The sequence below is a fragment of the Lutra lutra genome, unplaced genomic scaffold (assembly GCF_902655055.1).
Source record: "Lutra lutra unplaced genomic scaffold, mLutLut1.2, whole genome shotgun sequence".
Lineage (NCBI taxonomy): Eukaryota > Metazoa > Chordata > Mammalia > Carnivora > Mustelidae > Lutra > Lutra lutra.
Genome location: NW_025923840.1, coordinates 231,401 through 243,426, shown reverse-complemented (window position 1 = coordinate 243,426; position 12,026 = coordinate 231,401). Strand labels below are relative to the sequence as shown.

The following is a 12,026-nucleotide window of genomic DNA, read 5'->3' as shown; positions in this document are numbered from 1 at the left end:
CGGCAATACCTTCTCTATTATAAGGGATGAAGTTATATCAACACAGGTACATCTCAAATGTCTGCTTCTCTGCAAGTTAGTGGGAAGTTTCATGGTCATGAACCCTGACCTTCCACACTACAGCTGGACATGGGGTATGCTAAGCATTCACCACAATCTCCCGTCTCCCAAGACACTGAGCATATGGGCTATCCCACCAGAAATCTGAACAGTTTCATTTCTCGGCTGAAATGGGTCAAATGGACTGAAATCGCCTGAGTGTCTGTAAAAGTCATGGGCTTCAACACAACTCACCAGTATAGTCTTTGAAACTTAAACATCCAAATTTTAATCAGAAGCTGACGTGGGTGTGAGGCTACTATGTAGAAAGATCTATCTGAATTCTGGAAAGTAACACTGCACCCGACTACAAGTGACTTGCAGAGGTAGATGCAGAGACTATTCCTGAAGGAAGGGGCTGGAATTCGTACATCAAGTCAGGAAGGGAGGAACAGGTGTGAGCAATCCATCCACAGCCCCTCCTGTTCTGGCCATTAGCAGACGGTTCACACTGCACAGGAACCCGGCCAATGCTGGGGCACAGGAGGGAGATTTCTCACGTCCCTCACCTCACTACCTGTGTGTTGTGTCCTGGGAAGACAAACCTTGTATTTACACACAGCGTGGAAGAGCCGTCATCCATGTGTCCATGGTGCAAGTGACATCAGAGCTCATTCATCCTGGATCACACCACACACATCTCCCCACTGTGGGAGAGCCTTTAGTCGGGGCTCTAACCTCAGGAGACATGAGAGAACTCACCCTTCCAAGGAAAGTAGACATAGTACGCATGGGGGAAATAATGCCATGGCAGTGCTCATCTCTGTACACAGCGAAACAACTGGAGAGGCACCTTAGGGATGGAAGGAAGGTGGGAGACCCTTCATTCAGAGAGCTCTGCCCTTATTCACACACAGGTCCTCACACAGGGTAGAAGCCATGTGGTGGGATTGCTGCACAAGAGGTCACAGCAACATGCATCCCTTCGAGGCCATGGCCACGTTCTCACAGACAGACACTGGTTGAATGCCATCTTCAGGGGAAAGCATTTAGTTCTGCCACACCCTTATCCAGCAACCGAGGAGCCACACTAGCGGGAAACCCGACAATTACAGTCAACGTGGAAGAGCCATTAGATACAGCTCTCACATTTGGAGACACCAGACACTTCAGAGAAGAGAAACCTGTGACTGTCATTACTGGGGTCCTGCCTGTAACCAGAGCGCCCACCTTTCTCACCACCACAGAAATCACACAGTACAAACCCTGTGTCTCTGATCACTGAGGCAGAGCTTTCTGCCAGAAGTGGGCCCTTTCCCAACACCAGAGAACTCACACTGGGAGAACCACTAGCACTGTCCTGGTGGGAGAAGCTTCAACTAGGGCTCAGGCCTTAGCTTCCACTACCATCTCAGAGTGCGCATCATCCCTCACATGGGAATGAAGGAGAAGGCATCTCTTGGACCCCCTGTATCATCACTGCTGCTGAATGCCGATGAAATCCATGTGGGAATCCCATTCACCACGGAGTCAACATGTGAAGGATCTGGGAGTATTCACACACAAGAAAATCCTGCCAGTGTGATGAGGAAAGGAATGGGCTCAGGTATCCCTTCTTCCTTAGCCACCAACGACACCCTCACATTGAGGAATCACTGATCCCAATGCAATGGGGGGAAATTCTTCCTGGGACACTCACATCAGAAAATCACTGGGCAAATACCTCCCAAGGAATTTCCTAGGGTAACATTGAGATACAAACTCAGACACTCAAACACATACAACTGGGTCCCGTTCTGAGGAATGTGGTATGCGCTCTTCCAGTAACCAATAGCTAGAAATCAAGCACATCTCTGATCCATCAGTACTTGCATAAAGGCCAGGATCACTGAACAGGCGGGGACTCTCAACCGTGCACACTGTGCCAAGTAAGAATGGGGAATTTTTCCTTTACAAACTCTCACAACTGACACAGGTACTGTCTCCTGGTAGGAAGTTGGATCACGGGAAGTAACACTACCAGCAAGAAAGACACCCAAGTCAAGGCTTGAACCTCAACCAAGGTGGGAGGTTCAGAACCAAGACGACTTACCACTGCGATGCACATCTACCAGGGAGATGACAGGGGTCACACTCCTGTATGTGCTGCACTTCCATCTGCGCTGGAGAGACAGAGGCCAGACGCTTTGGATGCTGCCCATGAGGCAACGTCCCCTGAACCTCGAAGCACCACCTGTAAAAACAAGGAGAGCATTTAGTTGAGGTCTCAGGACCCGCACCTGGGGAGACAGTGTCACCAATGATGGAAAGCAGTCCCCTCCCTCTCAGCAGGGAGTGTAGGTTCAAGGAGGCCAAAACCACAGGGCCCTGCCATGTGTGAAAGACAGCTTTGCTGCTGGAAGATGCTCCCCTAATGCATGATTGGCGGTGTGGCTGCCAGGAGTTCCATGAGGCTCAAATGGACCTCTGGTCTTTCCTTGGTAAGACATGCCTCTCATCGACCCTGGAACTCAACAGGAAAACAACAACAACAACAACAAAACCAACAACAACTACCATCCACTTCCACAACACCCTTCCACTTCAGGGTCGTGGCTATAGCAGACTTCACACTGTGTGCATTTTGCCCTGATAAACACCAACCCTTCAATAAAGCACAGAGCATAGAGCCAGGCTACAGCACCCCGCTGACCTGGCAAGCTGCTGTGGCTGCCTGGGCCTGGCTGCCTGGGCCTGCCTGCCTCGCACCCTCCCTGGCTCCAGTCCTTTCCTATGAACATCTGCCTGGGCCCTGGGACTCTGGCTCTGCCCCAGGAGCCCCAGGCCCTGGGTGCAGGTCTGCAAAAAGCAGTTGAGTGGCCACAGATCCAGCTGGTGGGCCCTGTGCTCCCCTCAACCCAAGCACCGCAGTGACCAACATGGGCCAAGGTGCCAGATCGGACTGCAGACCTCGCCTTCCTGCTCAAACAGAGAGGGCATCTCGCAAGCAAGGCACATCAGTCCCAAATAACCTGCCCTTTAGCCCTACCCCACTGGCTTGGATAACCCCTGGGGACAGAAACCCCAGAAAACAACACAACCTCCACTCCAGGCAGCGCATTTCACTTGTCCTCACGTTTTGCAAAGGTTGTCTGATGGTTCCAGAAAACTCCGGCTAAGTTATGGCCCGTGTGCTGTTGTGGTGTTTGGAACCCTTAACCTCCCCAGACTTTGAAAGGTCACCTGACCCATTTTGGAGGGCTTGCCCAGCGACCACGCCCACTTCTCCTGCCAGCCTGGGACTCTGCCTGAAGAGGGAATTCCCATCATTGCTAGCCAGAGGCATGACACTCTAACTGCCCCAGCTGACCTGAGCAGGATCCCCCACAAGTTAGGGGAGAAGGGACAGAGCTCTCGGCTCAGAAACAAGCCCACATGGCGCTTGATGAGACATGACATCCCTCTGGGAGCCGCCAAAGAAGGGGCAGCTATGACAACAAATTCAGAGGCTTCATCTTATCACAAAGGGCTATATAAACAATGAGCCACGGGGCTTTCTCAGACCTGAGAAGGGGCTGTGACCAGCAGGTCTGGCTTATGTGGATACCAGGTTGCTGCGGGCCCACCTGGCACCATGGGCCACAGAGCTCAGACTTCTCGGCAGAGGCCAAGGCCCACACATGCCTAGATTTCCCAGGATGCAGGGCCTCTCTCCAGCAGCAGGTCTTGGGAAGCAGGAGGATGCCTCCAGGTGTGAAATTATCCCTCAGTTCTGAGGGCAAGACTGAAAGCAACTCTCTGTCCATTGGGTTGGCCCAGCCCTCCACAGATCTCCTCGTTCCCACCAGTGACCTGGAACCTACAGTTTCCTCTTCCCAGGGTGCCCTGGAGCTATGCTCTTCAACAGGGGCACGCTGTTAAGCCTCTGAGAGAGGCAGGCCAGGACTCCAAAAGGGCAGGGTCACCCAGAGCATACATGTCTCACCCACAAAAACCTCCAGGGCACACCAGATGGGCTCAAGCTGATGCTCTTGGAGGCCGTCAGGATGACTCCAAGGTGCCGGTATTTCTTCACACCTACAGGTGGAAAGAGACAGGGATCAGGGTGTCCAGAACCACCTCCTGCTCTTGGAAATGCACTGATCTTCTGTGGGAAAAGCCCTGGGCATCCCCAGAGGGTCTGTGTGGATCGGCGTCCTCCTCCTTCCCTGACCAGGGACTTTCATCCACCCAGCACAACAGCAGACCCACCCAGCCCCTCTGCGCTCAGGGTCAAGGGGACAGCAGGCTCTTTTCCAGAGGAAGAGCAGAGGCACCAGAACACAACGTCATGGGTCTTGCCATTCCTCCAGAATCTCTCTGTGAGAACAGATAGGGAAAGACCCCAGCATCAGAGCAAGAAATGCACTGTTTGGACTCTTGAGTATTTTAAATTTGTCATTTTCCAGTGGCTTCTACATTGCATTTCTCCTTGCAGTACTAATGAAAATGTCAAAATAAGTGTTCCTCAAAGAATACAAGTTAACCATCAGGTCTACCCAGAAATGAGACTCTAAGTACCATCTAGATTGGATGTCCTCAAGTCTTCTTCACAGTGGGATGCAGTCTGAAGGCTCAAGTAGCTTGGATGACCCAGGAACTAGGAAACTGCCACCTTCCAGGGGGCAGAAGGGACCCAAAGCAGGTTGCTAGCCACCCAGACAGTGAAAAGGGATGGTAGGAAATCACACTTGGATCATTGCTGTTTTCCTGTTAGAAAGATGGCAGAAAAGAGATGGACGAGAATTCTCAAGGAAGATTCATAGCGATGGAAGCTTTGCTAAGAGAGCCACTCTGAAACTAGAATGTGAAGGACAATCAGGAAGGAAACCCTAGGCATATCTCTTGTTTCAAGTGTCTGAGCACCATGAACTTTTGACTTCCGGCCCATGGACCTGCTCAGTGGCAGATCCACCACCACCTGGTACACATCCATCTTCTCTGGACTGAAAGAGAGACAACACAACACCTGTTAACTGCCAGCACTCATCGTCATCCTTGCAAATCACTTTCCTGTGCTTTTCCCTCATAAACCTGTACTCACTGCTCAAAATTGGGAGCACACCTGATTTCTCTCCAGTCTGTGTCTCCCAGATGACCATCCCAATTCCCCAAACAGAAGTGTCCTTTTTTTTTTTTTTTTTTTCGTTTCTTTCCCATCACCCACTTCTTGACTGACACAAAGATGTACCAATGCAAAGGGCCATGGTAGGCTACTTATACATCATCAGTTTATGGCAAATATCAGAGGAAATGTTCAATGCCAACGTCCGCCTCACTGTCGCGGCCGGCATGACAAATCGACCAGGAAATGTGAGCATAAGAGGATGGTGAAAAGAAATTAAGAGACAAAGAGTTGGGGGCAGATGGAGCACTGAGGATGATGTCCAACAGCACCGATTTTATTCCACAGCTTATAATCATTTATAAGGCAGACCACAATAGAAGGAGTAATACATCAGTATCTAGTCAGATGATTGCAAGTTTCTATAACAAGTTTACATTAACTACAAGCAAACCTCGTGATGCCAGGTAGTTTCGGCTAAATCCATTAGCAAGACAATCAACAAGGGAGTGGGTTATGGGATGTACAGGAACGACAAGGACCAACTTAGAACTCATGACCCAGACCACATTGTTCCCTTCTGTAGGGAGAGCATGAGGGAAGTCACGTAGGCGAGCACACAACACATAGCACAGACCCTTTCTCAGTGTTACTCAACTTTCCTGTCCTTAACCCCTTGTCAAGGTGTCTGGACTTTAAAGGAGACAAAAGCCAGGGCCTGATTTTATCCACAACTCCAACCATGCTGTAGTCTCCAACATCTCCCCCTTCTTTTTTAAATAAGGCAAGTATATGAATTTGTGCCTGAGCCTGCAGTCGTTGTTGTCCTGTACGAAACAAGAAAACTCCCCATCCTACAATCAATATAGCCAAGACAATGAATATAATGATAAAAATCCAAAAGGAATATTTCATTATATTTCCGGGATTAAACCCATGCAACCCATCCAAAATCTGAGATAGTATAGTAGCAGGATTTTGTACATCTAGTTGTGAATGTCCTATATTAGTAATTTCCTTTTGCAACTCAGCAAGATCTGGACTTACATTCCTATGAAACCATATTCCCTGCAAATGATGTTTAACAGCATCCCAAGAATAATTCAAGGCTTTCAAGGGAGTGACACAAATATGTTGAAATCCTCCATGACATACTAAAGACATTATAGTTCTTAACACCGAAAATAGCTCCTCCCCCCAAAAATTATACTGCTTCTTCCAATCCTTCCAGCTGGCTTAAAATTTTTTGGTCTATATGCTCCTGAGTAGCCAAGGCATAAGAGATATTTTGGGCTAGAGAATCTACATGTGTGGCAGTTTGTACAGATTGCGAAAGAGCTATAGTAGAAACAGTAGTTGTAGCAATTAGAGAGATTAATACACTTATCCCAATGATAAGTAACCCTATGAAGCACTTAAGTCTTTTCACCTGAGCTTGCAGTTCTAATGGTAGCTGATACCCATAATTGGCATACCAGGGATCTTCCACTTCCACAGGGAGAAGTACATACGGAGGTTGCATTACTAAAAATATCATAATGGGGTGTCCTTTTAGAACAGAAAATAAATGGGTATACAATTAGTTAATACACATTCATTACACTCTATAATTATGCATGAGATATTCTCCTTTTGGCCCCTTAAACACCGAAGGTGAAATTGTACCGGGGCCCACAACTAATAAAAAGGGGCAGGGAACACAGGCTTTCACGGAAAATTCCTCCCGAGCAGTTCCATCCAGAGTGTTGTCTCCTACTCTGTGTGTGGCGGGGCCCAAGGCAGCTACCAGCTTCCACAGCTCAGGATGAATCATTTCTTCTGTAGCAAAGAGTCCCACTGGAAGTGTTGTGTTATGAAGGTAGAGATGACCTTTTTGAGAGTCTCTGGAAAGATGAACAAATGGTCTTTCAATTTGAACTCTAGACGCCTTAGACCAGTCAGTAATAGTGAATCTGGGAACAACTGGCGGAGACCTAATCTGCAGCAACTCTTGTACACATTCCTTCCAAATGGGGCCTGGAACAGAGAAATTAAGACTCTTGGGACAAGGTGAATACCCCTGTGGGCGCATACTTAATCCACTAAAGGTAGGGTTCTCCTCTCCAACAATTTCATAAATATTCCATTCCTCCATTCGCCTAGCAATGACCCCCATATGAAGAATTACTTTGAGAGAGATCACTATATGGGGAACTTGTTCAATCATCATGCAGCCATTCATTAAAATTTGCTCATGAGAGGGGGCTTGAAAACAAATAGGGACTTGTGCCAAAATTCCAGACCAATTCATGTAATGTTTGGCATGTTCTATTCCCTCCGTGGCAATACCTCAAAATGTTCTGAGATATTAGTATGAATTCGGGGCATGGGATCATCCCAAGTATTGGGTGCACCAATGGAGGGTCAGGCAAGTAAGCCCAGGACGAGTGGCTTGAACCTTAGGCATATTAACTAAAGCCAATAAAGCATATAAGACAGCTACAATGGCCTCATTGGGCCGGACCTGGTTGATCAGGTTCATGGCTTGAATTATAAGATTTCTCATCTGTCCCAGTCGAAAGAGGGGTAAACGTCTCCTTCATCTTCGTCTTCCCTGACTCCTTTGATCCAGAACAATCATTGCTATTCTCTGGCATAGCGGTGAGAAGTCGGCACCATCTTTCTGGGAGCCATCGCAGGGTATCCTGATCCTGTGGGAAAATACAAACTCTCGCCCTTTTCAAAGCACTGGGTCTGGACCTTTCCATACTCTGGTCAAAGGATCTTTCCACCGGGCATATGGAAGTGGAGAAAAATCAGGATGCCAGAAGCCCTCAGCTGCTGTCCGACCGATATCATCCACATTTAAAAAAATTAAAACATATAGGGTTAAAGTTCAATGCATATGTGGGGAATATTTTACTTTCCCTGTAGTATCTCCCCCCTTTTTAATTTTTTTTAAGATAGGATTTAAGAGTACTATTTCCACATTCAAAATGACTTGACCCTGAGAATTATATGGGATGCCTGTAGAGTGTGCTATGTCGAAAATGGCACAAAAGGTTTGAAAAGCTTGAGATGTATAGGAAGTCCCATTATCCGTCTTTATTGCTTCTGGGTTGCCCAGAGTGGCACATGCTGAAAGCAAATGATTTTGAACATCAGTAAAGGATTCCCCAGAGTGTGCCATAGCATGTAAAAATCCAGAAAAGGTATCAATAGAAACATGGAGATACTTAGTCTTCCAAAAGGGGAAAATATAGTTACATCCATTTGCCACAAATGATTAGGCATTAAGCTTTAAGGATTCACAGCATAAGTTGGTTGGGGATGGTGAATAGGGCAAGTGGAGCAGCTCTTAACTATTTGTTGAGCTTCTTCTCTAGTTTATATAAAGCCGCTGCATTTTGATGAAAAGGAGCATGACTTTGAGCGGCTTACTCAAACTTAGTGGTTAACACCAATTGTGAGTTAATGCATCTGCAATAGCATTGCCCTCAGTTAAAGGTCCAGGTAAGTTAGTATGTGCTCGAATATGAGCGATATAAATAGGATTCGCTCTTTTTTGAAGCAAACATTGAATACTTGTAAAAAGATGAAAAAGTTCCTCATCATTAGTAAGAATATAAGCAGTTAGTAACAACGGAATAGCATGTGCCATGTAATGACTATCACTGTATAAGTTACATGGTTCAGAAAATTTCTCCAGGGCTAAATGTACTGCTTTTAATTCAGCTATCTGTACAGACTTAGTGGCATAAAATGCTTGAAAAGACTCCTGACCCGAATGAGAAGATTTATAAATGCCAATATGCCCTCTTTTATCAGCATATACAAAAACATTAATAGCAGAAGCAAGAGGACTTGTCTGAATAGGATCATTACAATAAAACTGTAGAAAAGAAATGCAATAACTTATCCACCAGTAAATGATATCGAAGTTGTCCTGGGTAATTAGAAAATGCTATCTGCCAATCAAGGTTAAATTTGAATAATGTCTACACATGATCAATAGTTAACATTGGTAAAATTAAAAAATCAGGTTCTTTACCTGTGATATGAACAATTCTCTGGCGACCCCTAGTAATCAGTTACCTTTACAATTCGATTTACCCTGTAATAATATGCAATTGATGTAGTGCTAAATGGATCCATTCCAGGGGTCCTTGAATTTGCCATATCACTGCCAAGGGTAATTTTGATGGCATTAACAATATTAGGTATATCGGTGTGGTAGGATCATATTGACAAAGTTGTGCTTGTGACAATTTATCATTGACTAATTGCAATGCTGCCTTAGCGCTTTCAGTTAAAATTCGAGGAGAGGAAGGAGAACCGTCTCCCTTGAGGATATCGAATAAAGGTTTCATATCATCAGCTGTTAAATGTAGAAAGGGCCTAATCCTAATTAATATCTCCTAATAATTTTGAAAATCATTTAACGTATGTAAAGATTGCGTTTTCAAAGAGATTTTTTGAGGGTGAATTCTTTTATTCTCAATGATGTAACCCAAATATTCAAATGGTACCATTTTTTGTACCTTTTCAGGAGCTATAATTAAATTATATTGTTGTAGTTGATTAATTAAAAAGACAAAAGTACTTTGTAAAATGTCTTCTGTTTCAGCTGCCAACAAAATATCATCCATATAATGTATGCAATAATCCATTGGTTTGAACTGTACTCGAAACGGGGCAATTGCACGAGACACAAACTCTTGACACCAGGTGGGGCTATTAGGCATACCTTGGGGCAAAACTTGCCACTGATATAGCTTAGCAGGTTCCTTATGATTAGTACTAGGAATAATAAAAGCAAACCGTTCACAATCCTGAGGGGCTAGAGGAATAGTAATAAAGCAATCTTTTAAATCTAATATTATCAATTTATATTGAAGAGGAATAGCTGATGGTGTAGGTAAACCAGGCTGCAGGGCCCCCATAGGTTTCATGGTAGCACTTACGGCTCTCAGATCCTGTAATAACCTCCAGTTTCCTGATTTTTTCTTTATCAAAAATATAGGAGTATGCCAAGGTCTACAGGACTCCTTTAAATGACCCAATAGCAGTTGCTCGTCTGCCAGGGTAGCTGCTGCTGCCAGCTTTTCTGAAGGCAAGGGCCACTGATCCACCCTTATAGGGTCATTAGATTTCCACTTGATAGGCAGCACATGGGGGGAGTTCAGTGGCCCTGAAGAAAACCCGACCCTGCTTCTGAAGGTTGTGATTGTAAATGAAGCAGATGGGGTTTTCCCTGTAAATCTTCTCTTAAGCCCTTACCTGAAAGATGTCCCATTTTTTCTATAAGGGCCATTGCAACTGAATGCTGCTTAGATCTGGGGATAGGAGCTGTTGTCAAAGATACACCCAGATCTGTTAAGACATCATGTCCCCATAAATTAAGATCAATTTGTAGCACAAATGGTTGGAATACTCCTTGATGACCCTCAGCAGTGGACCAATTTAAAAAATTAGCACATAACTTAGAAGCATAGACTTGTCCTATACCTCTAATAGAAGTATCTGAATCTACAAGAGGCCAGTTTTTAGGCCAGTGCCAGGAGGCGATTACTGAAACATCTGCTCCAGTGTCCACCAATCCTGAAAAGTCTCGACCCTGAAGAAATAAGGTCAAATAAGGTTTGTCTGCAGAAATTAAATGAGCCCAACAAACATCAGTAGAGCCAAAGCCTCTGGTTCCTCGCTGGCCCTTTACCACTGGATTATTGGTTTCCAGCCATGGCATAATAATTAATTGTGCGATAGGAACCTGAGGTTGCAGTAAGAGCACTCCTTCTCTTAAAGTGGCCATAATTTTAATTTCTCCTGTATAATCCTCATCTATCACACCAGGATGGACAGATAGTCCTTTCATTGTCCAACTAGATCTCCCTAATAACAAACCCCAAATCCCCTTAGGTAATGGTCCCCAGATTCCAGTTGTAATAGCCTTGGGAGGTTCCCCAGCTTCCATGTAAACAGGTGTATCTGGGGCCAAGTCTAATCCTGCACTGGAGGGGGTACCTCGATATAATTTGTCAATTCCTGGGAGGTCAGCAGTATTGGCCCTGACAGGGGTGACTGAGGAATCATTGCTGCTATTTGTTGGGGCTGCAGCAAGCCCCGATTCCAGTTTCCCTGAATAGGGTTCCCAAATTTGTCCCTTTCGGAACGACAGTCTTTTGCCCAAAGAAATCCTCGGGGACAACGAGGACATAAGGAACTAAGAGCAGACTTTCTCCCAATATTAAAGGAGGAAGAAGTTCCTGAAGAAATTATTCTCAATTGTGAGCATTGAGCCTTAAAATGCCCAGGTTGTCCACATTTAAAACAAAGACGTTTTTGTAATTGCTCCTTTGTAATCATACGTCTTTGCATTTCTGTTGGAGAAATACCCTTCAATGCAGCTGCTAAAGTTACCCCTTGGATATAGGATGATCCAATCTCTGCACATAAGCGAATATAATCCTCTAAAGTACCTGTTTTCTTCTATGGGCGGATAGCAGCTTGACAGGGAGAATTAGCATTCTCAAAGGCCAACTGTTTGACAATAATAGTTCCAGCTTCTCCAACTACCACAATTCTACCTACAGCCTTTAAGAGCCAGGCTACAAAATCCTGATAGGTTTCATCTGGGCCCTGCCGAATTTTTGACAAATCCTCAGTTCTCACTCCTGATGAAGGAAGATGCTTCCATGCCTTTAAGGCACATTGCAAAATTTGTTGATAGGCAATTTCGGGATAATCAATTTGTGTTTGTACCTCAGCATAAGACCCATCTCCTGTTAACATTTCGTAGGATATAGGTATATTAGTTCTCATGTTACATATAACCATTTCATTAGCCCTTTCAAAGAATTCTGTTTTCCATAAAAGATAATCTCCCCCTGACAGACATGCCTGTGCTATGACTTTCCAATCTCCA

At 45.3% G+C, this 12,026-nt stretch overlaps 1 pseudogene; it reads right to left on the bottom strand.

Annotated features, from left to right (window-relative positions):
• The window catches only part of LOC125092676 (uncharacterized), a 68,423-nt pseudogene that overhangs the window by 22,332 nt on the left and 34,065 nt on the right, over positions 1 to 12,026 (bottom strand).